This window comes from Somniosus microcephalus, unplaced genomic scaffold (genome assembly GCF_052327205.1).
Source record: "Somniosus microcephalus isolate GS21.2 unplaced genomic scaffold, FLI_Smic_1.0 unresolved_chr9, whole genome shotgun sequence".
Classification (NCBI taxonomy): domain Eukaryota; kingdom Metazoa; phylum Chordata; class Chondrichthyes; order Squaliformes; family Somniosidae; genus Somniosus; species Somniosus microcephalus.
The window spans coordinates 10,253,226-10,266,384 of record NW_028225187.1 but is presented as its reverse complement, the minus strand read 5'-3'; the positions used below and the strand labels follow the sequence as shown (position 1 = coordinate 10,266,384).

At 43.2% G+C, this 13,159-nt stretch overlaps 1 long non-coding RNA gene across 1 annotated transcript in view; it reads right to left on the bottom strand.

The window, feature by feature from the left end:
• Positions 1 to 5,054, bottom strand: part of LOC147084740 (uncharacterized) — a 53,974-nt gene extending 48,920 nt beyond the window's left edge. Inside the window, exon 1 of the long non-coding RNA XR_015075853.1 lies at positions 4,994 to 5,054. This is a non-coding gene — a long non-coding RNA (uncharacterized LOC147084740). The remainder of the gene's footprint in view (positions 1 to 4,993) is intronic.
• Positions 5,055 to 13,159: the final 8,105 nt, after the last annotated feature.

The window sequence follows — 13,159 nt, the reverse complement described above, 5'->3', positions numbered from 1 at the left end:
TAAACAGAAATATAAAGTATAAGTTTCCTGTGATTTATAGTAATGTTAGTCTGACAAAGGAGAGTAAGCGATGAACTCATTCATAGTTGTTAATTGACATTGTTTGAATCCACAAACTTAGAAATGAGCCTTTGACCAAAAGCTCTGTTTAAATTATCACTGATCCCGAATGGTAATTATTAGAATCAAGGCTGTCTTTCCAGTACTTTGGCAGAGAAATTGGTGAGAGTTGGGTGAATCTGAAAAACGGAGTCCATTGCAAGAAAAAAGTAAAACAGGAATTTGGTGAGAGGGAACTTTCTGGTAAGTAGTGGGTGAGTAGTATAGTAATGCTGTGTTTATGAAACTGTCATTTAAATACGTTTTCTAACTTTAAAAACACAAGATCTGTAGCAGGTAACAGCCAACCAGCTGTAAGTGGGTCCATGACTATGTGTGAGTTTCCTGGATGAAAGCTGGCTGCTCAGTTGTAGCTAGCATGCTGCTGAAATTTATATATTAGAGAGAAGTCTGCAAAAGCACAGAGCTTGAGCACAGAGCTTGACGTTTATGCCAAACGGAGTGAACTGCAAACAGAGTGAAAACATGAAAGTGGGAATTTGGTGAGAATGGGAATTCGGTGCAGAGGTGCAACCAAAGTGCAGCACTAAATAGTTAAATACATAAATAAATAATAGGATCAAAATTGCAGAGGCAATTCTCCTTCCATATGGTAATGATGCCTGAGGACTGGATGATTACAAATATTACACCCCTGTTCAAAGAAGGGGAGATGCATGAACCCGGCAATGACAGGCCAGTAATTCTAACATTGGTGGGAAAACTCCAAGCGACAATAAACTGGGACACAGCAAACTGCCACTTGGAAAAATGTGGGATCAAATATCCAATAAAGCACGGATGCTTTAACGGCAAATCGTTTATGAATAATTTGATGGAGTTCTTTGGTGGTGTAATGGGCAGTGTTGATGAGGGTAGTGAAGTGGATGCACCATATATGAACTTTCAGAAGGAATTTGATAACTTTGAGAGGAGGATGTAAAGAGGATGCAAACGTATATAGACAGGTTTATCTGTGGGAAACAACATGGCAGATGGAGTATAATGTGGAGAAATATGAAATTATCAACTTTGGTAGGAAATATAGAATAGTAAAACATTTTGAACAACAACAACAATATGTTTTTATGTAGCGCCTTTATCGTAATAAAATATTCCAAAGCGCTGCACAGGGGTATTTTAAGACAACAAATTTGACACAGATGCACATTAGGATAACTTAGGGCAGGTGACCAAAAGCTTGGTAAAGAGATAGGTTATAAGGAGTGTCTTAAAGGAGGAAAGAGAGATAGAGAGGCGGAGAGGTTTAGGAAGGGAATTCCAGAGGTTAGGGCCTAGGCAACAGAAAGCACGACCACCAAAGGTTGAGCGATTATAATCAGGGATGCTCAAGGGGGCAGAATTGGAGGAGCACAGATAACTTGGTGGGTGTTGGGGCTGAAGGAGATTACCGAGTTAGCAAGGGGTGAGACATTGGAGGGATTTGAAAACAAGGATTTTGAGAGTTTGGAAATGTTGGTATTCAGAGGTTCGTTGGTGTCTGTATACATGAATCAATGAAAGTTAACCTGTAGGTGCAGCAAGTACCTAGGGAAGCAAATGCGATGTTAGACTTTATTGGAAAAGGTGTGGAGTGTTAGAGTAAATAAGTGTTTATGCAATTACATTGGGCTTTGTTTTGATCACACCTGGAGTGAACTCATTGAAACATATACAATTCTTACAAGGCTTGACAGAGTAGACTCTGGGAGGATATATCCCCCGGCTGGTTAGTCTAGAACTGTGGGTAACAGTCACAGAATAAGTGTTCAACCATTTAGGACTGAGATGAGGAATTATTTTTTTAATCAAAGGATTGTGAATCTTTGGAATTATCTACCCCAGTGGGCTGTGGATGCTCAGTCGTTGAGTATATTCAGGACTGTGATCGATAGATTTTTGGACTCAAGGGGAATCAAGGTGATTATGCGGGACAGTGGAGTTGAGGTAGAAGATCAGCTATGGAGCAGGCACGTAGAGCCGAATGGTCTACTCGTGCTCCTATTTCTTATGTTCTTAATGTCTTTATTGAGGAGGATAGCAATAGACTTCAGGAGGACATAGGCAGACATTTGTCATGGACGGACAAGAGAATCAGAGAATAGTGCGGCACAGTAGAAGGCAATTCGGCCTATCGAGTTTGCGCTGAATCTTTTGAAGAGAAATCTAGTTAGTCCCACTTACCCCCACCCCACTCTTTTCCCATAGCATTGCAATATTTTCTCCTTCAAACATTTATCCAATCTCCCTTTGAAGGCTACTATTGAATCTATATCCAAAACCCTATCAGGCAGTCCATTCCAAATCCTAACGAATCGTTGCAAACAAGAATTTTTCTTCAAGTCTCCTGTGGTTCTCTTGCCAATCATCCTAAACCTGTGCCCTCTGGTTGTCGACACTTCAGTCATTGAAAATATAGCAGATCAAATTTAACCTAAAGTAGTGGGAAATGGGAAGAATCAGGAGAGGCATTTTAAACAAAGTGGTTCAATTTTTAAGGTGGCACAGGAACAGCAAGACCTGGGGGTGTATGTGCACAGCTCCTTGAAGGCGGCAGGACTGGTTTGGAAGGTTATTAAAAAGGCGAGCAGAATCTTTGGCTTTATTAAATAGTGGCACAGTGTTCAAAAGCAAGGAGGTTCTGCTAAAACTTTATGAATTACTGGTTATGCTGCAATTTCAATTCTGGGAACCACACTTTAGGAAGGATGTCAAGGCCTTGGAGAGGGTGCAGGGGACCTTTACTTGAATGGTAGCAGGGCTGAAAGACTTCAGCTACGTGGAGAAACTGGGATTGTTCTTCTTGGAGCAGAGAAGGCTAAGGCGATATTTGATAGAGTTGTTCAAAATCATGACGGGTTTTGATAGAGTAAATAAGGAAAAATTGCTTCCAATGGCAGCAGGGTTGTTACTGATAGAAAACGCATTTAAGGTAATTGGTGTCATAGCCAGAGACGACAAGTGGGAAAAAAATAAACATGCATTTGTTATGAACTGGAAAGCCCTGCCTGAAAGTGTGGAGGCAACAGTTTAAAAAAATAAAATATTAAAAGAGAATTGGATAAGTACTTGTCGGGTAAAATTTTGCAGGTCTATATTGTACAAACATGGGCGTGGGACTAAATGTATAGCTTTTCCAGCAGCACAGGCAAGGGGCCGAATGGACTCCTTCTGTGCTGTATAATTCTACGATTCAATGATTCCCAATCTCAGCCCTTACCACACCACCTCTTGGCGCCTCATTATCCATGTCCCCTACCAGACATTCCTCCCTTCTTCCAAAATCACGATACTTCATCACTGATTACCATATCAGAGAGAGGCCTACTCATGCGTCTAAAATCCTGAATTCCCTTTGCAGACTTCCTCCCACTCCTGTTATATGTGTATCCACTATCTCAGAACAGACGCCCCTCTGATCACATGGGCCGGCCCAAGCAATGCATGAAGGGGATTCCGTATGTATGGAAACCCCTTAGGCATGACTGGGAATACCCTAATAATACATCTACACCTTAAGTCAATTAAAAATTACATATTTAAAATGTATTAAAATTCACTTAATTAAATATTTAAAACAAAAATGTAATTTTTTGAAAAATATAATTATATGTTTTAGATGGGATAAGATAACGTCACCTTACTGTAGAGGTTTTATAATGTTTAAATGATGGAACAAAAATACATGTGTTATGTCTATTTTTAACTCTAGAATTTCACAGTCATTCACTGGACAGAAGTTGAGGAAATAGCCCAACCCTCCGCCCGCGTAGGCCTCTTTCCCGGGGATGTGGATCATCTGTCAAGGGAATTGATATTGACATTTCGAATGTGCATACGCGAAAACCCGGAACTTGCGCGACCCTTACGGGTGCGTGCGCACCTCGTACACACACGGAGGGGCGGCAGGTTACGGGCTAACCTTTCTGCTCCCGACCGTCCTTCTCGGCCCCTTCTCCCCACTAAACATATACACGCACACTCTCTCTCTCACACACACACACACATTTTCACACATCCGCACAGACACAAAACACAAATTCCATTTCCCTCGTTGTGCAAGTGGCGCTCAGTCACGCCAAGTTTGCTTTCAAATCTCACCGAATGTAACAACGGTAAATCAAGGCATTTTCCCAGACCCTTATGTCCACTAAGGACGCTCTTCCCGCCTACATCACTCGCTCACGGTGCCCTGGGATCAATCGCCGGGCATTGATTTAGCCAGTTGCAATTTCCTGTCTCGCTTATTTGTAAAGGATTACAATCCACTGAGCACTTTCGTAAGGAAACCAGGCTGCACCTTCGAAAATTTTTTTTTTTTTTCAGATTCTACGCTTGATGTGAGGTGAGGTAAGCTTCAAGAGACACAATTATAACCATAATAATAAATCGCGATACTTACAGAGTAGTACAAAAGCCAATGGAAGATACATCTTGCTCTCTCTCTGTAACAGAAATTGCTTCACCAACTCAGAGCCGCGTCAGCACTGCCGAAATCTGCATGACTTTCTCTGCTCGTTTTCTTTTCAGTTCTGAGCCATGGAAGAGCAGCGAGTTTGAAAGAGATAGACGAGGTATTCAAAAGCATCGTGTGCTCTAGAGGAACCCGCTAGCCTAGTAACACACACACAAACACAAACTCACCAAATCAGCCAAAAACAATGAAGCCAGAACTATTGGACAAAGAGACGATGGCACGGGGACAATAGCACGGCACGGAGCGGCGCTGCACAGCTTATAATCTCGGAGGGAAGTGGCAATCCCCAGGGACAGACAACGGCACAGCACTCGTGGGCTTTACAAGTCAGTTTCGCAGCCGTTCCAGTAAAGACGGGACAGGACACTTTCACCGTCTCCTTAAAACAAGCACAGGGGCCACCACATTGCTGCTTACCTACTGTTACACAACTCGCAGTTGGAACTCTGTCTCTGAAGAGATGGACTGTGACCGTTAGCTGACAGGCTGAGAGGAAGCTGTCCTCAGTTAGTATCTGGGTTTAGCAGGTTTTGACCGCAAAGAAAGGGAGTTTCCGCTCACAGACAGCAGTCAGAAAGCAGAGTTTTATAGTGTAAACACAAAACCTATAAGGAAGTGATTCGATAAATGGACAGTTAGTTGTGAAATCAGAGGCCGAGAGAATTGCAAGTTGCAGTTTTCAGTTGGAGAAATGTGTGAACGAAACTGCATTATTCGGCGAAACAAGAAAAGTTCCTGAAATTGTGACCGCAAGTGCTCAACTCTGAAGTGAACAATCAAACTTCAAAAAGTTCAACGGCCGAGCAGAGATCTTGGAGCCTCAGGAAATCTCAAACCCTGGGCGGAAACCGTGTTCCATTCTGTTAAGAACTGGCTCCAAACCACACGTTTTTTTTTAAGAAAAGGAGAATTTCCTTTCTCTCATTTCCAAAAAACAATTGGCCCTTTCTCCTTTCCCCGGAGAGATTGATGCTTCTGCTGAGGGTCGTCTAGTGCCTCAATCAGCTGATGCCTCGCCACTCGTCAGCTCAATCAGGCTACAAAGTATTACATAGAAATTACAGCGCATTAACAGGCCATTGGGTTCAACTGGTGTATGCCGGTGTTTCTGCTCCACAGGAGCCTCGTCCCACCGCTCTTCATCTCACCATGTTAGCACATTCTTGTATTCCTTTCTCTCTCGTGAGTTTATCTAAATTCCCCTTAAAAGTATCGGTGCTATTCACCTCTAATACCCCCTCTTGTAACACATCTCACATGCTAACCATTCTCTGAGTAATGAAGTTCACCCTGAATTCCTTATTTGATTTATTACTGACTATCTTATATTTATGGCCCCAGTGTTGCACGCCCCACAAGGGGAAACATTTTCTCTACCTCTGCCCTGTCAAATCCCTTCAACGATTTGAAGACCTCTGTCAGGCCACCTCTCAGCCTTCTCTTTGCCCTTGCGTGATCAGTCTTTCCTCTCAGTTTTGGTATCATCTGTTTAAATATTTTTGCTCCTTCTGCAGTACTTCTTTATCATTTCTGTAATCTGGAGGCCACAACTGTGCACAATGCTCTAAGAGTGGTCTAACCAAGATTCTACTTAACTTTAACATAGCATCTCTTCATTTAAATTCTATTGACCTACAAATGAACCACAGTGCTTTATTTGCAATGTTGTGGTAAGGACGACTATTTAACTGGGTGGGGCATCACCAGGACATCTTGGACAGAATACTTGTTGCTGGGCTGATACCAGCCAGATTTAAATGACTCCCCGGAACTTTCCTGGACTGAAAGGCACAGATGCCTGAACCAGGTAAACGAGTATAGGTTTGTGATGTCTATCCATTTAGCCAGGTATCAGGGCCGTCTTTTGTGCTGCTCACACTCTCACTGGGAGTGGATACTTGCCCAGAAAATAATTTTCAAAGCCTTTGTGAAGCTTCACTAATGGAATCGGATTTTCGACTTCAGGCCCGGGCATTCTGCAACACATATGAGGAACGGAAAGTGGAATATCTGGTGGGATGGATCGCTAGGTGAAGCGTCTGAAAGTATCAATTACAGTCGACCGAGAAACCGAGGGCTCTGTTGCATCCGTGTGATCTTACCCCATCTCCCCAGAACCAACGTCAGGCACAACAACAACAACTTGAAGTTGGATAGCGCCTTTAATGTAAAACGTCACCAAGGCGTGCACAGGAACGTCAATGGGACAAAAACTGATATCATAGAAACATAGAAAGATAGAAGATACAAGCAGGAGTAGGCCATTCGGCCCCTCGAGCCTGCTGCGCCATTCAATGAGATCATGGCTGATCATCCAATTTCAGTACCACTATATATATCGAACAATATAAGCAGATATTAGGTCAGGTGACCAAAAGTCTCATGTAAGAGATAAGTTTAAAGGGGCAACTTAAAGGAGGAAAGAGAGGTAGAGATGCAAAGAGGTCTAGGGTGGTAATTCCAGAGCTTTGGGCCAAGGCAGCTGAAGGCACGGCCACCAATGGTGCTCAAAAGGCCAGATTTGGTGGAGCGCAGAGATCGCGGATGTTGGTTGGGCTGAAGGATGTTACACAGCTAGTGGGGGGTCGGGGAGGTAAGCCACGGAGGGATTTCAAAAGAAGGACGAACATTTTTACATCGAGTTGTTGCCGGACCGAGGGCAAAGGTAGTTCATCGAGCACAGGAGAGATGACTGAACTAGACTTCGTGCGAGTTAGGACACGGTATTACCGTTACTGCGCTCGGCCCACGAGCCAACCATCAAACCTCTGCAAAATTTCGATGGCACCCCCTACCAGACTTCCGATTGGTGTAAAATTTTCAGAATTCTGGCTGATTTCATTAGATCTTGCAAGAAGATTTCCTTTCCTCTTTATTAACAGTGAAATTGACTACTTTTTTTATCTGTGTTAATAACATAAGGGCCCGGATTTTCCAATCAGAGGCTTCCTGCGTGCGGATGCCTATGATCTGGACAAAATCTACGAAGTTATCTGCTAGCTTTGTAGGTCCCGACACTTCCCCTCCTGGGCCTCTCCAGGTGCGCGCGTGCAGAGGCACAGGTATCCCAGCGGAGCAGGCAGTTCTCAAGCATCCCTGGGATCACGTTGGCCACGGGGAACCAATGGAAGATGAGAATCCCCGTGCACACTTTTGACAGGTCTCTCCAGATAGACCTGTGAAAAGTATGAATGGGGAATGACTCAAAAACACACTAAAATGTTAAATCAATTAAAAAAATCTAATATTTAAAATTAGTTAATTATATTGAATTAATTTTTTTTTAAATTAATTTTTTGGAAAAAGTAATTTTTTTACGGGGCTAAAAATAAACTTACTTTTTTAAAAAGTATTTTAAAATTATAAATGAGTGAAAACAGACTTTATTTTAATCTTTTAAACTTTTATGTTAGTAAAAGCAGGCCTTACGCCAAATCGACCATTTAGGACTGAGATGAGGAGGAATTTCTTCACTCAGAGGGTGGTGAATCTTTGGAGTTCTCTACCATAGAGGGCTGTGGATGCTCAGTCATTGAGTATATTCAAGGTAGAGATATATAGATTTTGAATATTAAGGAAATCAAGGGATAAGGATATAGTGCAGGGGATATGGGGATAGTGCAAGGGATATGGGGATAGTGCAAGGGATATGGGGATAGTGCAAGAGATATGGGGATAGTGCAAGGTTATGGGGATAGTGCAAGGGGTATGGGGATAGTGCAAGGGGATATGGGGATAGTGCAAGAGATATGGGGATAGTGCAAGGGATATAGCGATAGTGCAAGGGTATGGGGATAGTGCAACGGTATGGGGATTGTGCAAGGGTATGGGATAGTGCAACGGTATGGGGATAATGCAAGGGATATGGGGATAGTGCAAGGGATATGGGGATTGTGCAAGGGTATGGGGATACTGCAAGAGTATGGGGATAGTGCAAGGGATATGGGGATAGTGCAAGCGATATGGGGATTGTGCAAGGGATATGGGTATAGTGCAAAGGATATGGGGATAGTGCAAGAGTATGGGGATAGTGAAAGGGATATGGGGATAGTGCAAGGGATATGGGGATAGAGCAAGGGTATGGGGATAGTGCAATGGATATGGGGATAGTGCAAGGGTATGGGGATAGTGCAAGGGATATGGGGATATTGCAAGGGATATGGGGATAGTGCAAAGGTATGGGGATAGTGCAAGGGTATGGGGATAGTGCAAGGGTATGGGGATAGTGCAAGGGTATGGGGATAGTGCAATGGATATGGGGATAGTGCAAGGTAGAAGAGGATAGTGCAAGGGTATGAGGATAGTGCAAGGGTATGGGGATAGTGCAAGGGATATGGGGATAGTGCAAGGGATATGGGGATAGTGCAAGTGGTATGGGGATAGTGCAAGGGATATGGGGATAATGCAAGAGTATGGGGATAGTGCAAGGGATATGGGGATAGTCCAAGGGATATGGGGATAGTGCAAGGGATATGGGGATAGTGAAAGTGTATGGAGATAGTGCAAGGGATATGGGGATAATGCAAGTGTATGGGGATAGTGCAAGGGTATGGGGATAGTGCAAGGGATATGGGGATAGTGCAAGGGTATGGGGATAGTGCAAGGGTATGGGGATAGTGCAAGGGATATGGGGATAGTGCAAGCGATATGGGGATTGTGCAAGGGATATGGGTATAGTGCAAAGGATATGGGGATAGTGCAAGAGTATGGGGATAGTGAAAGGGATATGGGGATAGTGCAAGGGATATGGGGATAGAGCAAGGGTATGGGGATAGTGCAATGGATATGGGGATAGTGCAAGGGTATGGGGATAGTGCAAGGGATATGGGGATATTGCAAGGGATATGGGGATAGTGCAAAGGTATGGGGATAGTGCAAGGGTATGGGGATAGTGCAAGGGTATGGGGATAGTGCAAGGGTATGGGGATAGTGCAATGGATATGGGGATAGTGCAAGGTAGAAGAGGATAGTGCAAGGGTATGAGGATAGTGCAAGGGTATGGGGATAGTGCAAGGGATATGGGGATAGTGCAAGGGATATGGGGATAGTGCAAGTGGTATGGGGATAGTGCAAGGGATATGGGGATAATGCAAGAGTATGGGGATAGTGCAAGGGATATGGGGATAGTCCAAGGGATATGGGGATAGTGCAAGGGATATGGGGATAGTGAAAGTGTATGGAGATAGTGCAAGGGATATGGGGATAATGCAAGTGTATGGGGATAGTGCAAGGGTATGGGGATAGTGCAAGGGATATGGGGATAGTGCAAGGGTATGGGGATAGTGCAAGGGTATGGGGATAGTGCAAGGGTATGGGGATAGTGCAAGCGATATGGGGATAGTGCAAGGATATGGGTATAGAGCAAGGGATATGGGGATAGTGCAAGGGGATATGGGGATAGTACAAGGGATATGGGGATAGAGCAAGGGATGTGGGGATAGTGCAAGGGGATATGGGGATAGAACAAGGGGATATGGGGATAGTGCAAGGGGATATGGGATAGTGCAAGGGATATGGGGATAGTACAAGGGGATATGAGGATAGTGCAAGGGGATGTGGGATAGTGCAATGGATATGGGGATAGTGCAAGTGATATGGGGATAGTGCAAGGGGATATGGGGATAGTGCAAGGGATATGGGGATAGTGCAAGGGATATGGGGATAGTGAAAGGTATATGGGGATAGTGCAGGGAAATGGAAATGATATAGATGATCAGCCATGATCTTATTGAACGGCGGGGCAGGTGCTGAGGGCCAGATGTGCCTGTTCCTGCTCCTGTTTCTTACTATGTTCTTATAACCTTATGTTCTTACTTTAGGCCTTCTTGTCAAAATATTAAAAATACAGACTTCAACAAGACTTGCTAGCAGTCTGTGCGAACAGTTGAGAGAATTGCAGGATTTCCAGAGGATTAGGCATGAGGCAGGGACTGTGGGATTGTTAAGAATTACTTGTTAGTTGTTTTTTTTGAATATTTGTTTCGACTTCTTGTAAACATTATTATCTTATAATCATCAGTAATAGATCTATAATCGGGTGTAACAGTTAACTGTTTCTAATCATCAACTGCATGCAAGTATAACCTGAATTATGTATAACATGTAACTCTATTCCTTTTGTCTAAAAGTCTGTAAGAAAGATGTAACCAGACAGCCTGGGGTGAGAATGAGATTGCCATGGTCGAATAGACTGCAGTTAGACTGGGAACGAAGGTTAGCTGCAGTTTGCCATTGTGCTGGAATATAATAACATCCGCAGTGAATTATAAAAAAAAGGCCAACAGCAAGGGCCGTGTCTCACCCCATGGAGACATATTCCTTGTGTATTTACATAATTATCACAGATATGAGACTTGATGGTCAAAAGCAACCGGGGTAAGAGTGTCATCAGACCAAATACCTGCATAAGCCTATGTGCTACGATCAGGTTATCTAAACGATTGAATTTTGGGGTTGGGTGTCAGACTTTGATTGGTTCAGGAGGACTCCATACGTTTTGATTGAGAGTGAGTGTATAAGAAGGGGGACTTAAAAGCTACAAATTGCAGAAGATTTCAGGAGTAGTGGATTTCAGGAGTAAAAGATTACAGGATGAAGCAAGGAGACACCCGCGAGGCGGAGAGAGAGAGAGTGGCAAGAGACACAGGGTGCAGCTTACACATGGTTACGGCTTCTACTCAAAGTATACATGGTAATATAAGTCTAAATTATATTCTGTGAACTGCTTTTCGAATACTGTATTTTATTGAGTCCTGCTTGTGCTGAATCAAGTTAAGTCATTGTCTGCACTCCTGGTCAATCTCGAATCATTTGGAGCCTGGGTCCCTCTGGAATCTTATAAGCTGACCTTAAGGAACCAGCAGAGCATGTTAACAACCTAACGGTAGGATAACTGTTAGCAATTACTGCCAGTAAATTAATGAGTTTCACGATAGAAATTTAGAAAGAAATGAATCAAACAGAATAGTTTGTCAGGAAATAAGTTCTTCTCAGTGCGATACGCAGATGGCCTGGTTTACATTAACCAGCTGGAATAGACAGATCAACCAGCTGAGTTGCAGTGGGAGTTATTTAAGAATAACAAAGACCATTTACCTATTAAAACATTCTAACTAGGACTGAGTGTGAATCTATAGATTAGGGTTCCACTGATGGAGATAGAGTAGAACAAAAATAGATTCAAATAAGCACAATATAAATACAGAGAGGCTAATATGGATAAGGACGAAAGGGCAGATCAATAAGGATAATGGGAATATGGTGTGGTCATTGGGAATGCTAAGAGGGACAATTGTGGAGATTAGCATGTTTGAGAGGAATACGGAAGGGAGTTCAGGAAACGTAAATCCGCATGAAACCGAAATTAGGAAGGTTAAAATAGAGTAAAGGATGGTGATTAGGAAGACTTGGGAGAGTATAGGAGGACAATGAAGAAGAATGCGGAGGTGTGGTTGGGTGATTAGTAAGGATGTAGGGTTATGGTAGCGCGATTAGGAAAATGGGGATAGTATGGGAGGAAGCATAGGAAAGGAGAAGATGGAGTATGAGAGGGAGATTAGCAAGGATGAAATTGTGTATTGGATGGAGATAAGGAAGGCTAACAGAAAGTATGGGAGGGAGGTCATAAAGGTTAAAAGTGGTATGGGATGTGGAGATTGGGGAGGTTAAGGAGCAATGTGGAGTTAAAAACAGCTCTCTATAATTAAGAAAGTAGGACTTAAATTTAACAATAGAGCTTGTTCATTCGGGGAGCACTTTTTGAAACAGAGGTAGTTAAAACTGGCATTTGTACCCAAAAAAAGGCTGTGGAAGCAGGGGTCAATTGATGCTTTCAAAAGTGAAATCGCTAGGTTTCTGTTATGTAACGGTATCAGCAACAATAACTGTCATTTGTATAGCGCCTCTGACGTAGTAAAACGTCCCAATGCTCTTCGCAGGAGCGATAATCAAATACAATTTGACACCGAGCTAAATATTATGGCGAGTGACCAAAACATTCTTCAAAGAGGTAGGTTTTAATGAGTGCCTTAAAGGAGGAGGGAGAGGCAGAGAGGTTGAGTGATGAAATTCCGGAGCTTAGAGCTCAGGCGGCTAAAGGCATGGTCACTAATGGAGGGGCGGGGGGCAAACGGATAGAGATATATTATTGAGCTATGGTGGGTAATTGCACTTCAGACAGAACCCAATGGCCTATTTCTGCTCCTGGCAGGTTGACTACAATGGAGAAGAGGGTGAGGGGATTGATTACTGCACAGGTGATGTACAGACACTCATATACACAGCAGCACACACTTATCTATTCCAGTTATTTCCACTCCCTCTGGCACCTAAACACAATCCGTGTTATAAAAACAAATGCAATGCTGGAAATACTCAGCAGGTCAGGCAGCATCTGTGGAGAGAGTAATAGAGTTAACGTTTCAGGCCTGATGGAAGGTCGTCTGCTCTGCTCTCCTCTCATAGATGCTGCCTGACCTGCTGAGCATTTCCAGCATTGTCTCTTTTTTCAAATTTCAAGCATATGCAGCTTTTATTTTTGATTTTGCATTAGTTTAAGAGCTATTCCTTTCATTCACTGCAATT